At 39.2% G+C, this 13593-nt stretch overlaps 1 protein-coding gene across 17 annotated transcripts in view; it reads left to right on the top strand.

Moving 5' to 3' along the window:
- The first annotated feature begins 23 nt into the window (after positions 1–23).
- The window catches only part of LOC105481927 (leucine rich repeat and fibronectin type III domain containing 5), a 287305-nt gene continuing 273735 nt past the window's right edge, over positions 24–13593 (top strand). For 12 of the 17 annotated variants that reach the window (XM_071100259.1, XM_071100263.1, XM_071100262.1 and 9 more), the window contains exon 1: positions 51–1710. The gene's annotated coding sequence lies outside the window, so the exon portion shown is untranslated. Of the gene's footprint in view, positions 1711–13593 lie in introns of all 17 variants that reach the window. The other 5 variants (XM_071100265.1, XM_011741716.3, XM_071100264.1 and 2 more) reach the window with 4 other exon arrangements.

Genomic DNA, 13593 nt, shown 5'->3' with positions numbered 1-13593 from the left:
GGCCGCGCGCCCGCCGCCGCCGCCGCCGCCGCCGCCGCCTCCATGCTGCAGCGCGGGGCTCAGTTCCACGCGGCCAGGAGGCCGCCGTTGCCGACACGCACAGCCTTGGGAAGCCTGGCTCCCGGGTCCGCCCCGGCCGCGGCCGCAGCCCCGGACCTCGGCTGCTTGCCTCGCGCCTGAACTGCGGACTCGCCCCAGCGCGGTGGCCAGAGGGCGGGGCGCTGTGTGCAGCGGCGCGCAGGGAGGCGGTGAGCGTGTGCAGAGCTGCCCGAACGGAGGACTATGTATGTGTGTGCGCGTGTTTGCGCGTGTTTTTCATTCTTCCCTTGAGAATGTGAATTGTTTGGCAGCTGGCTGCTCCCTTAGGATTCTTGACTTTGGGGAGCTCTGGGCTGTGAGCACAGCCCACCCATATAATTCATTTTGCACCGTCGGTTATATCAGGAAAAAAAGCGCAACTGGACGGGGGTGGGGCAGACCAACGAAACCTTCTGGAGACACACACATACACACACACTCACAGGAGAGAGGAAGAAATGAAAGACTTGAGAAGACTTTGATAACCTCCCTGCTGGCCCTTCTGTTTTCCGGAAAGATCCTGGATGTTGGCTACCTTTTCAAGTCATCTTGGCATGTCTCTAGTGTTTTGTAAGCCGCTTTCCAGCTAGCTGCGTGTGTGTGTGCGCGCGTGTGTGTACGCGCGCGCCTATCTGATGCATTTGACTGTCTTTTATCCAACTGCCCAGAAGCAAATGTGTTAAGTCGGCGATGCCCCTTCGTGCCCGGGTTCTTGCAGAGCTCTGAGGACGCCCAGACCCATTTTCCTGGCTGGATTTGGAGCGGCTGCTGGGCTGTGGACCCAGGTGTGTGGATCGCTTTATCCAGAAGCTTGGAAAGCGCCAGTATTGACCTGCTTCCAGGTACATCACAAGGTCAATAGAGGGTCTTGCAGCCCTCTTGTTTCCGTGTATCTACACCTTCTTCTCTTGGCCAGAAGGATATTTACGTTTTGGTCCACAGCATTTGAAGCCAAAAGTTTAGCCCTTCGAACTGGTTTGCTATACAAAACAAAACAAAACAAAAAAGGTAATGAGGATTGTTTATCAAACTGCTTAACAAAATCCCCGACTCTTCCTCAGCCCTTTCTCGGCTCCCTCCTCTCCACCAAAATGTCACCAGCTCTTGAATTACGTGGATTCGGGTTGGAGGAGAACTTGAAGGAAACGTGATTAAAGGGCTATGCGAGAACGCTCTCTTTGCTGCCCGCGGTCCTGTGGGCTTCGAAGCCAATCGTGAGAAGGACCGGTTCCCTCCGTGCTGCTTCCTCCCCGTGCAGTGCCGGGTGTGCGTGTGTAAGTGTGAGTGCAAGTGCGCGCGCGCCCGGGTGCGAGTGTGTGTGAGTGTGAGCGTGTGTCTGTGTGTGCGTGCGCGGCCGCCCTGCCTCTGCCCGCTCCCCGGGCGCGGAGCCGCGGGTTTCATGGGGCGATTGCAGCGGATCCCCCACCCAGCGCGACCTGCGGGCAGCGGCGGCAGTGGCAGGAGCTGCCTTTCCGACTCCCTAGGATGCGGGTGCTGAGCTATGGCAAAGGGCAGCGAAGTGACGAGCGAGACACGCGTACGACTGTGAAAGCCACCTGGAGCCACCTTGCCGGGATTGTACCTGCAGGCAGAAAGTCTTCCTACGACCGTCTTTTCCCCTAGAGGCACCAGGTAACAAGCCAAGGATTACTCGCCTCACCCAATTTCCTTTAGATCTTGTTTCTAGTGTCTTATCTGCATTGCAGGCTACTTTACTTATTAATGTTTTGAAAATCATTGGGAAGGATTGAGTATCCAAGGGCGCCTGCTCTGTGATTTTGTAATACAATTTCTAGTAGGTGAAATATACATTTATACCTGAGCACTTAATCTAGTAGTGAAAGCTTTGGGAATATGGATGTGCTCCACCCTGAGGATATTTTTTGAGAGCTAGGCGTGTGGAACCTGTCTGATGATGCCAGAGATCAAAATTCTGTTTCCTTAAGGCTATGGTTGCCACGGACCATTTGGTACCCAACCCTCTCCAGATTGTGGAGTGTGAGTGGGTGTTTGGTTTCCACCCATCATTTAAACCAAATATCTTTTTTACCCTTTTCTACCTCTGGTGCCAGGTTGTTTTCTTTCCTTGTTGTGGAGGAGCTTGCCAGATCTTTTTAGTAGTTGTAAATTACGCATCTGGAGACTTTGACTTGAAATGGAGTTTTCTTGGAACTTGGTTTGCATGAAAGGGAATATATTGTCACGGGTGTGTGTCTTGAGATATGGTGTTTAACTGCCAGGGCGTGCTTTTATGTAGCAGAATAAATCCATGAAAGAAGTCATTTTTATATCTAGCAGAACCAGGCTAAACCGATAGCCACCACCCAACGTTCTCTCCAGCTGTATTGTCTCTGTCACGTCACGGAGAGGGGCTCCTCTGCGCGGTTTTTTTTTTTTTTTTTTTGTCTCTGTATAATAGATACTTTGAATTTCTTTTTCTGGTGCCTTGATATACAAGGAGCAGGTTGGATTTGCGACTGCCTAATTAACATATTGGGTCTGATATGTTAAAATGAGATTTCCCATGGCCAGCTGAAGCAGAACAAATTTAGTTAACTTCCAGAGCCCTTTACCCTGGCGCCTTTTCCCCCTGAATTCCCTTTCATCCTATCTCAGCGCCCGCCCCCAAAGGAAAATTTCACTCCCTTCTCGAAGACATTAGAATTAACAAGATAAAGCACTTCCAAAGTAGTCTCATCAATGTTTTATTCCATAGTGAAGACGGTCTGAATAATTTAGCTAAGGAGTGTTAGTTTGTCTCCCGCCTTTGGGAGCTGCTTTCTGGCTACATTCAGCGGAGGACTTGGCCCAGCCAAGCTCAGGGTTCCCTGCTTCAGGAGGCAGTGACTAGGGCTGTTGGGGGGTGGGGGGTTCTGTTTGCTAAAGCCGCTTAGGAAGTGTAGGGGCGCTGCCTGATTTTCCTCCACTCGCTGCGTTTCTGTAGATATCCATATGATGGCATTTGCAGACTTCTAGCTGGCCCATACCTGCTCTGCTTGTCCCTGCGTACTGACGTCCCCAACTCCTCTTCGAGTCTGGGCTCGGCTGCTGCTGCAGCCCTCGCAGGCTGGTGGTGCTACAAGGCCATGTATGCAGCGGGCTTTGGGGGCTGGGCTCTGCCACTGCAGCTGGCTGGCCGGCTTTGACACTTTCTCCGGGCGGGGCGGAAGAGCTCAGCGGACCCCCTGGCAGACAGCAAGCGGATCGTGGCCGAGGCGGCCGCCTGGATGTGAGAGGAGGGAGATGCCCAGAGCCACAGAGGAGCGTGGAGGGCGGTGGTGTCCTGCCTTTGCCTGCAAAACCTTTCTCTCTCTCTCCCTGTCCCTCCCCTCGGCCATGAATATTCAAGAATATGGAAGGAAAGCTGGCTACAAAAATGTCTTGATATTCAAATACTGCATGATTTATCAGGATTAAAACCTGAAGCTAAGTGTGTATTTCCTAGATTTCCATTTGTTCCTCTTTCTAACCCCCCTTCTTGCTCTCCTCGGTTTGATCATGTCATTTATACCCGTATTGTTTCTAGTTGAAACACCTCTGTAAAGTCAACTAACCTTCCTCCCCAACCTGGTACCCAATAAACGTGAAAGAGGAGGACATGAGGGCCACTCTTCAGATAGATTTGCTTTGTAACTTCAAGCTGCAGGGATAACCAAGGAATGATACAGAAGATACCTCGACTTTAACAGAACTTCCCCCTCTGAGGTCCCGGGCGGGCGGGGGTGGGGGTGGGGGGCGGGCAGTGGGCGGAGGGGAAGTGTATTGCCTGGATTAAATAATGAAATAAATGAAAGATAACAGATAATTGGGAATACATTTAAAAATGATTTTTTCTTTTATTTTCCTTTTTTTTTCTTTTTCTCTTTTGATGAATTTACTTCTAATCCTCTTATCACTCAGAAAATCTTAGAAATCTGATTTGTGTATTCTAAACGTCTGACAAGGACACCACTTTGTCCTCCCAAATTACCCCAGAGTACTATTACAACAGTATTGATATCATACTTACAATATTTGTTAGCAAGTAAGTTATACCTATCTAGAGAGTGCCCAAGAAAAAAGAAATGCTGGTGAATATAGGTTCTTGGAAAATAAGGTGTTTTCACCACCTCCCACCTATTTCACTTTCTTCTGGCCTTTTCCCACTAAGGATTCGATTTTTTGCAGGTTAAGCTTTGTTCTTCCACCTTCAGCCTCAGGGAAGGCAAAGCAAACGCATTAAAATGGATGCTGAATGCTCAGAAACCTAAACAGATGATGGTGTGATGCATGTTTGAAAATGTCACTCATTGGTGCGGATTGGACTTAGGTTAAAGGTCATAACTAAATAGAACTACTAGCACACGGTTACATGCATAGAGGTTCCTAAGGGGGGGAAAAGATTTCTGCTACCTTTTTCTTCTCCCTTTTCTGGAAAAATGGAGAGGGTACAAGTTACTTTGAAAATCTGAGTCCACTGTCCTTGCTAAGAATTGTCTTTAGATAGAGCTGGCCTGGCTCACTAGCCTGACTCATTGATGAATTAACACTTCAGGTATTGATAGGACATTTCCCAGCCAAAAGCCTCCTTCTTTGTAAGCCCTCTTTTAGTCACTATTAATAGGGACAGAACAATAGGATATCTATAAGAACAAGCATAAGCAGATAGGTGAAAAGAAGTTGTCGTTTGATTCCTGTACCTTGGATAATTTCTTTTAGACATTTTTTTCCCTTTCTCTTTTCAAGAGGAGAATGACCTTGAACACCAGGCTTCTGTTCTTTCACACACCTCTCTCCTTCCCTCATAGATCTAATGTGTGTATGAGCACACACAGCTTGTTTTTGAAATATGAGAGTCCTGTGCTGATGTTCTGGGAGAAGTTCATAAAGGTTTAGTTCTGACTGACACCAGCCAGAAGTGATTTCTTTCCTTTTTCTGAAGAGGGGATAGCAAGAGCTGTAGTTACCTGTGGGAGAATACCTCCACCCTATTCCCTCTTCAATTATTTTTGTCTCCTCTGTCATTAAATGGATTTTGCGTGTTGAAGCAGTATCTGGTTATGGCATTGGTGTTTAAATGATCTTCATATGTTATGTCATGTTTTATCACCCTTTCATCTTTTCATGAATGGCTCTCATTTCCTTTGTCCATTTAAATCAGTTATCTTGATCTTGTTGCTGTTTGAAGCACTTTTGGCTTAGTAGTTTTGCTGAGTTTTCTTGCTGGTGAAATTGAGATCTTGCTTTCTGCTGATGTGTTGCTGTGTTGTTATATGGTTGGGATGAGATGCTTGCAGGTATCTAACAATATTCCTGCCTCTACATGACACTACTACATAATATCTACTAAATTATGTATTTTAAAATAAATGTATCATAAATAAGATTGCTAATAAGTTTTATTGACAATTTTGAGGCTGGAAAAAGGAAGCTACTTGAAACTTCCTAAAGGCTTAACTGGCTAACCTACTAGCTTATTTCAGTGATTTTTATTTTCTGGTTACTTAAAAATGTAACATATTGGCATTATCTTCAGGGTTTTGTATATAGTATAATGAATTTTATGTTTTATGTATTATTGAAGAGTAAAACTGGAAATTTGGACCTTATAGGTGTGAGTGTGAGCCCCTAGAATACATAACTAGCAGATAATTTTGCTAAATCATTCCAATAATACACATGTGCATACTCTGCCTTGTTCAACAAGCCTTGGACTGAGACTACTTATTCTGGTTGCAGGGCCCACATTTTTATTCCCATGGCATCCTTCAATCATTGAGGACTGTTTAGAACCTAAGGCTGTATAATTTGTTCATTACATGGTATGTGCATAGTGAAATTAAGAAGTATTATGTTCATAATTATTGAAGCTATTCCACTTAGAGGTGAACCATTTTTAGTATGCTCTACCAACATAAATTGTATGTTATTATGAAAATTCCAGTTTCATGTAACAGAAGACAGAAATGTAAGAATTTAATTCAAAGATAGCCAATGCTACTTTTAAGCTTTTTCATCATATTGTTGTGAAGGATACTGTGTTGACAAAATAATTTTTACTAAACATAATTTAATTTTACATAAACATTTTACATGACATAATTTAATACTAATTATGAAGTTGGTTAATAAGTGGTAAAAATTACAATGGAATTACATGTTTACATAACTCTGCTGTCCGTCATTTCACTGATTCCAAGTAAACCACATGAAAAGTATTTATTGTTTAAACTGCAAACTACATTTGTAATATTTCTCAGAAATTGGTTTTCATAGGCAGTGTTTAAGTTACATGGTCACATTGGCAGGAAAATGTCAATTGACAAGTTTGTTCTTCTTAGAAAATATGTCTTCCTTTGGGCATATACCCAGTAATGGGATTTCTGTGTCAAATATTATTTCTGGTTCTAAGTCTTTGAGGAATCACCACCCTGTCTTCCACAATGGTTGAACTAATTTGCATTCCAACCATGGCACATATTTACCTATTTAACAAACCTGCACATCCTGCACATGTATCCCAGAACTTAAAATAAGAAAATATATCTTTTTACAAAAGAAATCTTTCAAAACTCAAAAGCTCACACTGTTCTTGCATTTTTTTTTGTATGTGTGTGGGAGCATGGATATAATTTATTGCTCTAAAAAATATTCCAAATCAAATATTTTGAAAATGGTATTATAATCCTCGTGGGAAACAATTGTAGAATTTTGATAGAAAATTGAATCTATTTTAGATTTTACAATAATAAAAGACTCTAGAAAAGAAGTAATACATTAAATGATTAAGGTTTCAACAAATTCTGGGAGCAGTGTCTGAATTCTTAGAAAAAAACAACAAAAAAATAATTCATTCAATAGATGCTCAATCAGAAATAGTATATTTAATCAGGAATGGAAGCCTAAACAATGCTGTTTATCTTGATCTATTTTCACTCCACCACATTCAGCTGTTTTGAGGAAGTGCTAAAGAGCCTTGCAGGACAAACTTCAATTTACTTCTTGATTTCAGCGTTCGTTTTTATTCCTTATTTTCTATCTTCAAGTAGGTTTTCCATGGATTTTAGTGGTATTACCTCCCAAGTACTAGAATATTTGTATTAATGTGATTTACTAGTGGGGACATACCGACTACATTGCTATGAAGCCTAACTTTCTCTTATCTCTTTTGCAAATATAGGATGTGGTACTTTTCTTATTAGTTAGCTCTCCTTTTATTATTTTTTTATGGTGTGAAGATTTGTCAAGTTTTTGAGTGGTTTATTTACACTTGTTTTTATAAGTGTTTAGACATTTGTACAGCAACATTAAACTACATATAATTTATATGGCAGCATTGAACGCTACATGAGTAGTGAATATGCTTTATTTTATGTGGATAGATATCTTGAGATCATTAATATTCACAAATATTTTAATTTGGAATCCCACACTCAATAAAACTAGGTCTAACTTTATGAAAAGTTTAAGGTTATTTTTAGGAATTATGTTAGGATATTTGCCATGTATTGACTTTTTAAATATCAGACACTTAAACAATGTATAACTGGACATGGGGACCTGACCTCAATAACTCATTTTCTTAGTAACATGAAAAATACAAACAAATGAATAAGCTTGAAAGTAATTTATTAGCTGAAACTTTTAGTTCTATTTTGATGTTCTACACTTTGTAGTAGGAGAGAGAGAAGAAATTAAGAAATCATGGCTGTGTTTCGTAGAGGTTGGTATTGTGCAGCAGTTAAATTAAAAGGAACTATGGAATTCTGCCTCCCTCGGTCACAGTCCTGTATAACCTTGAACAAGTCTTTGAACTTCTCTGAGCATCATAATCCTCACCAGAGAAAGAGGGGTAATAATATAACTTATGCAATCAGGCTGTCTGGAGGTTTCAGTGATATAGTTCATTAGGCACCTGACTGTGATTATCATTGTCATCATCATCATGATCATCTCATCATTAGCTAGCGTAAGCATGAAGAGGGAAAGTATAAAGGAGGTGACAATTGTATGGCTTCAAAAGCTCGTCAGACCAGGGGTCATATAGTCCAGTGTCTTCAGGAACCAGGCAGAAGATGTAAAGCAGAGAATCTCGCTGAGTTTAAGAAATCATAGACTGTATTTCTAATATACTGGAGAGTGCATGACTTACCCAAAGATGTTCAAATTTATTCATTTTAATCTCTGATGGACATGGCATTAGACAACTTGTAAGTTCTCCTGACATGCATATTAAATCTTAATGTTTTTTTTAAAGCATCTCTGCCAAGTGGTCATCTTGACTAAGCTTGAGTAACTTTAGTAATTCCCAAATCACTCCACCTAAAATATATTATTTCACTTTCATATAGATGTATTATAATTTTCTCTTTTAACTTGAGCCAAAACTCTGGCATCTTGTAGCTTCTAATTATTTTTAACATGGTAGAAAGAGGCACACAAGTCTAATTCCTAATGGTAGTACTTCAAGTATTTGCGCTGAGTTCCTTGAAATTTCCAAACCACAATTGCTGTGCTTATGACTAAACACATCTTGGCCCTAAACTGGTTTAGGACAGTTTTCTGTATATCATGATTTCAAGTCCTTTTGCCTTTAATGGTCAATAAATGTTAGCTGTCATTAGTCTTCATCATCACCATTTTCTGGAAGGTCTTCATTTGTTATCCAAATTTTCACTTAAGCATGCCAACAACCCACGTGGGTAGACTACCATCCAGTTAAGCAGCGCCATTACTTGCGTGCTTTGGGAGCAGACAAAGCAAGAAAATGCTGCAACTCTCCAGCCTACACTCATTTTAGATGTTACAATTTGATCAATGTTTTCTTTCCCGCTGAGCCTGGACAAGGCATTGGAGTTCTTAACATATATACCTCTTTTTTAAAAAAATTAAAAATCATTTTTAAACATTTTTGTGGGTGCATAGTAGGTGTATATATTTCTGGGGTACATGAGATATTTTGATACAGGCACGCAATACGAACTATGCACATCATTGTGAATGGGGTATCCATCCCTTCAAACATTTATCTCTTGAATTACAAACAATCCAATTACACACTAAGTTTACTTCTTCAAGATGCAACAACTGGTCAATCTGAACACTGGATTAAACGTATTTGCTATTATGAGTTCTGGCACTTTTCGAACATTCAGATCATTTGATTTACTCATGATAACCAAGTTGCTTAAATCTTTTCCAATAAATAGTGAGAGAAAATTCACTAATATATTTTAATGTTATTGTTCATAATAAATATGAACAACAATGAAATGGAGCAACACAAGAAGAGTACATTTTCACCTTACTCTAAGGTGATTGGCTGGCTGCATCATGAGCTCTCTGTTCTAGACAAGAATGACTCAAGTATATGCTTTAATTCCATTAACACATATTTATTTGGCATTTAATGCATACTTAGATTTTCTGCTAATCATTTCTCCTTTAAGTCACAGAAGCCAAAATGGCATAGATGCCACTCTAGAAAAGTTGCAATCTAGAGTGAGAAACAAATATTCTTTCAGAGAGGAGCCCTAATCCTGAATCAGTCTTGATGACATTCTCACACCTTTTCCTCTAGATGCCATTGATCTCTATATTATTTACTAAATTAATTTTTGTTACCTCCTCCATTGTTTAATAAAATTGATTATTAAGCTCCTAGCAGTTTTTCAGCCTCTATATGAGGTTATCTAATTCCTAAAAAGGGGAAAAATAATTTGAATACAGAAGAAAATGACATGTAAACTTACTTGACTAAGTATCCTGGTCAAATGAGTCTTTTGGTTATCAACATTATCCATAGTCTTGAATGGTATTGTCTTTAGGCATCCTGTTTAAAAATTTTTTAAAATTTTGCATTTGATGTGAATTCAAATAGTTGTCAAGATCAACACACCACATATAAATATAGTTATTTCCTTAATGACTTCTTCATTATGTATGTTAGCAATTGCAGAAGACCCTTGGGGACCAATCCAAGACATGTTTAAGGCAGTTCATAAATTTGCCCCTTCTTTTGTTCTTTCTGTCTCAACTGTAAAGTGTTTCTTTGATTTTCTTTGCTCTTATATAGCTAATTGTTTTCAATGTACTTGCCTTCCTTTTAAAGTTCGTGATAGGAACTTACTAAGAACATAAATAATAAGGTTGCTAGGTACGTTGGTAAAATAAGGACCTAAGGCTAAATAAAAGTCTAAGGCTTCATCCTCTGAAACAAGCACATGAGCTTTCCATGTACTTGCTGAGGACAGCACTGAAAGATGCTAATATAACTTGGATAATATATAACAGATGACCATGACCATCAGCATCATCTTCATCATATTCTGAGAAGGTGGTCTTTTCCTAGCACTGTAGATTTTTACTTTTCTCTACTCTATGCACTAACCCTACAACTTTATCATGATTTTCTCTGTTTTTTAGAGGAACATATTGAGGCCCAGTGTGGTTAATTTGCTTGCCCATGATTATACAGCTAAGATGATAGGGCTAGAATTAAAATCCAAAAATTTTTGATTCTAAAGAGGATGCTCTGTCGGCTACACCTAGGGGATTGCCCTTTTATCCTACTGCTTATGGCTGTTTTCCATTGATTATTACAAAAAAATGTGTTTTTAATCTCCTTCAAGGATGATGAGCATCCTCTGATCATATATCCTATTTTTAGTTACTCATGTGCTTATGGTACTCTATAAATTGCCATGTCTTATGTAGTTTATAAAAACACTTTATCCACTAGGAGATTCTGTAGTTGTTTATATTGAGAAGGTATTTGCATCCTGAGTCTGGGATATAAATATATACTAAAACTTTTTGATAAAATAGACTGTGTGATTTTGGGTGATTTGCTGTCTTTAATTTTCAGTTCCCATCTGCAGGAGGGACTGGCAAGCCATTTAAACGGACTGGTATGCTGTAAGTAATAAATAAATGTTCAGGTTAACATGTTTCCTAGTGCAAAAGAATCAGAACATACTGCGATATCATGGTGGGGTGAAACTTACAGATCATTCTGTCCATCATTAACACCCTGGCATTTGTCTTATCATGCTCTGCCTTCCACTCACCTCTTCTTCTTTTGCTGTGCTATTTGTGTAGACTGCTGTTGATGCTCTTAATGAGTGCTTCAGGTGTTACTCTTGTTACCTCTTCCCTTTGGCAGAGAGTGGAAAAGAAGTCACTTGACAAACTCATTTTCTCATCTTGAATCACTGGTGTTATTTCTGTGACAGAGGGGCTTGATGATAGGCAGTCAAAATCTGGGCTTAATTCCAGATATAACTGTTATCAGGACAAATCTTTTCTAAAGTAAGCCCCGTGATGTTTTCCTATCTGTAAGCTATGTTGTTACCTCTTGAATTCAAAATGGCCACAAATTCATTGCAGTGCTTCTCATCAAGAATAGATGTGTGTTTCTCTTCTCTTTGAATCTGAACTGGCCTTTTTACTTGCTTTCAACAATAGGGATTGCAGAAGTGATATGGTATAATTTTCAAGCCTAATCCTCCAGAAACTATGTAGCTTCTACTCTTGTTCTTTTCAAAAAATGTTACCATTATGTGAAGAAACATGGATTCCTCTGCTGAGGACAAGTGACCTGGCTAACAGCAGCTCCAATGGCCAGACATGTGGATGAGGCCACCTGAGACCATTCACACATATTAGAACCTCCAGATAATTATAGTCACAAGAGTGACGCCAGGTGAGACCAGCAGAAGAACTAAGCAACTCAGGCCAGCCCAAATTGCTGACCCACAATTCATAAACAAATAAAATGGTTGTCACTTTAAGCCACAAAATTATGTAATCAGAATAGATAACTGAGACATCTATCTTAGGTACTGAGACATAGCCAGACACCATACCTCTCTGGAAGAAAAGCCTGGCTCTCTTTTTTAAAAATGCTTTCAACAAATATTTGTTAAATATCTACCATAACTAAGCATGATGCCCCTCAATCCATGCATTCATATATTTTTAAGGCGGAATATATTCTTTTCTTACACCTTTGGAAATATTTGCTGATTTCTCAGTAGGTAAAATTGTCTATGATATTTCCTAACATGTACATGATAAGTAATTTTGATTTGCCTAATTTATAACTTACTGACTTATCGTTGCATTAGAGAAGCTCCTCTGAAAAGGTTGTCCTCTTGTGCTAGAAGTAATGCTATTCACCTAAAACCCAAGGGAAACTTTGACTCTTTTTTCCTCCAAGTGCTATTTGGGCTTGATTTAGTTCAGTGTGATATTCTGTAATTTCTCCAAGATTTCATTGTATCTTCTAATTATATTTTGGTGATTCATATTTACTATTCATTTCTTTTGCAAATTAAATCTATATTGCACAATTACTTTATCCTGGGCCTTGATATTCATCTTCTTTTATTTAATAATATTCTCATTCATGTATCAAATTACTCTACAGGAATTTGACATACTGTTACAGGTATAATATGGTGCAGGGCATAGGTCATGGGGCATTACAACTATAATTTCATAACTTTCTGAGTATTATTCATTTGCAGAAAATACATAATTAAAATGAGTGTATTTGACTTCAGTGTTTGTATTTTTAGTAAAACAGATATATTTGTGAAGGGGTACATGAAAATGCATGTCATACTCACTTAAATATTTTCTTCAAAGCTATTTTGTAATTATGGGTTGAAACCCTCCCTGGATTATGTTGAAAATAAAATGTTTTATTTATGTTTTCTTTTTGGTCCTTCTTACTGTGATCTTAGAATCTAATGTAAGATAGGTAATGTGTGTTATGCTTTTTATTTGAAATTTCTACTAGTAAATTCTAAAATAACCAGGTTCCATATGCTGCATATGGCAATATATGTATATTGCAATATATGTACATATATATCCACATACACACTACATATACTATGTGTATTATATACAGTGCATTATCATTGATTTTCTTGGCATATTTCTCAATTTCCTTACCTGTAGAATGGGGCTAAGGTTGATGAGCATCGCAAAGGCTGTTGTGAAGAGTCAGTGAAATAATGTATTCCCAGCACCTCACACATCGACTGGCAAATAATGGAATGCTCAAACAGCACTAGCAATTATTATTATTATATATTGAAAGTGAGAAAATTACAGTTGTACATAAAGAATAATTGCAAATAATTTTATGCATAGCATGACGGCTCTTTTAAAAAATATGTCTTTATATTTTACATGTTAGACTGCAATATTTGGCCTTAGTAGATTGTCAGCTTTCAAGTCTGTTTCTAGTTTATTCTATCGAGACACAGGACCAAAGGGATCTTATAAAACAATGTCAAGGCAGTACTTTTCCTTAAAGATTGATACAGAAGGTGTTAAAAAATATAATTAAAATGAAAGCAAACTTTCCTACAGATGTACAGTAACTAACTATTGTTAAACTAACTGGGATATTTTAAAAGCAACGTCTCAAATGATGTATGGTACTAATAATTAGGCAGGACCAATTCAGGTTGTTTAGGGTTTTGAAGTAACATAATTTGGGAAATCTTTTAAAGAAAAAAA

Source organism: Macaca nemestrina, chromosome 7, assembly GCF_043159975.1.
Source record: "Macaca nemestrina isolate mMacNem1 chromosome 7, mMacNem.hap1, whole genome shotgun sequence".
In the NCBI taxonomy this organism is placed as follows: domain Eukaryota; kingdom Metazoa; phylum Chordata; class Mammalia; order Primates; family Cercopithecidae; genus Macaca; species Macaca nemestrina.
The sequence above is the reverse complement of the archived record's forward strand: the minus strand, read 5'-3'. Positions and strand labels throughout refer to the sequence as shown.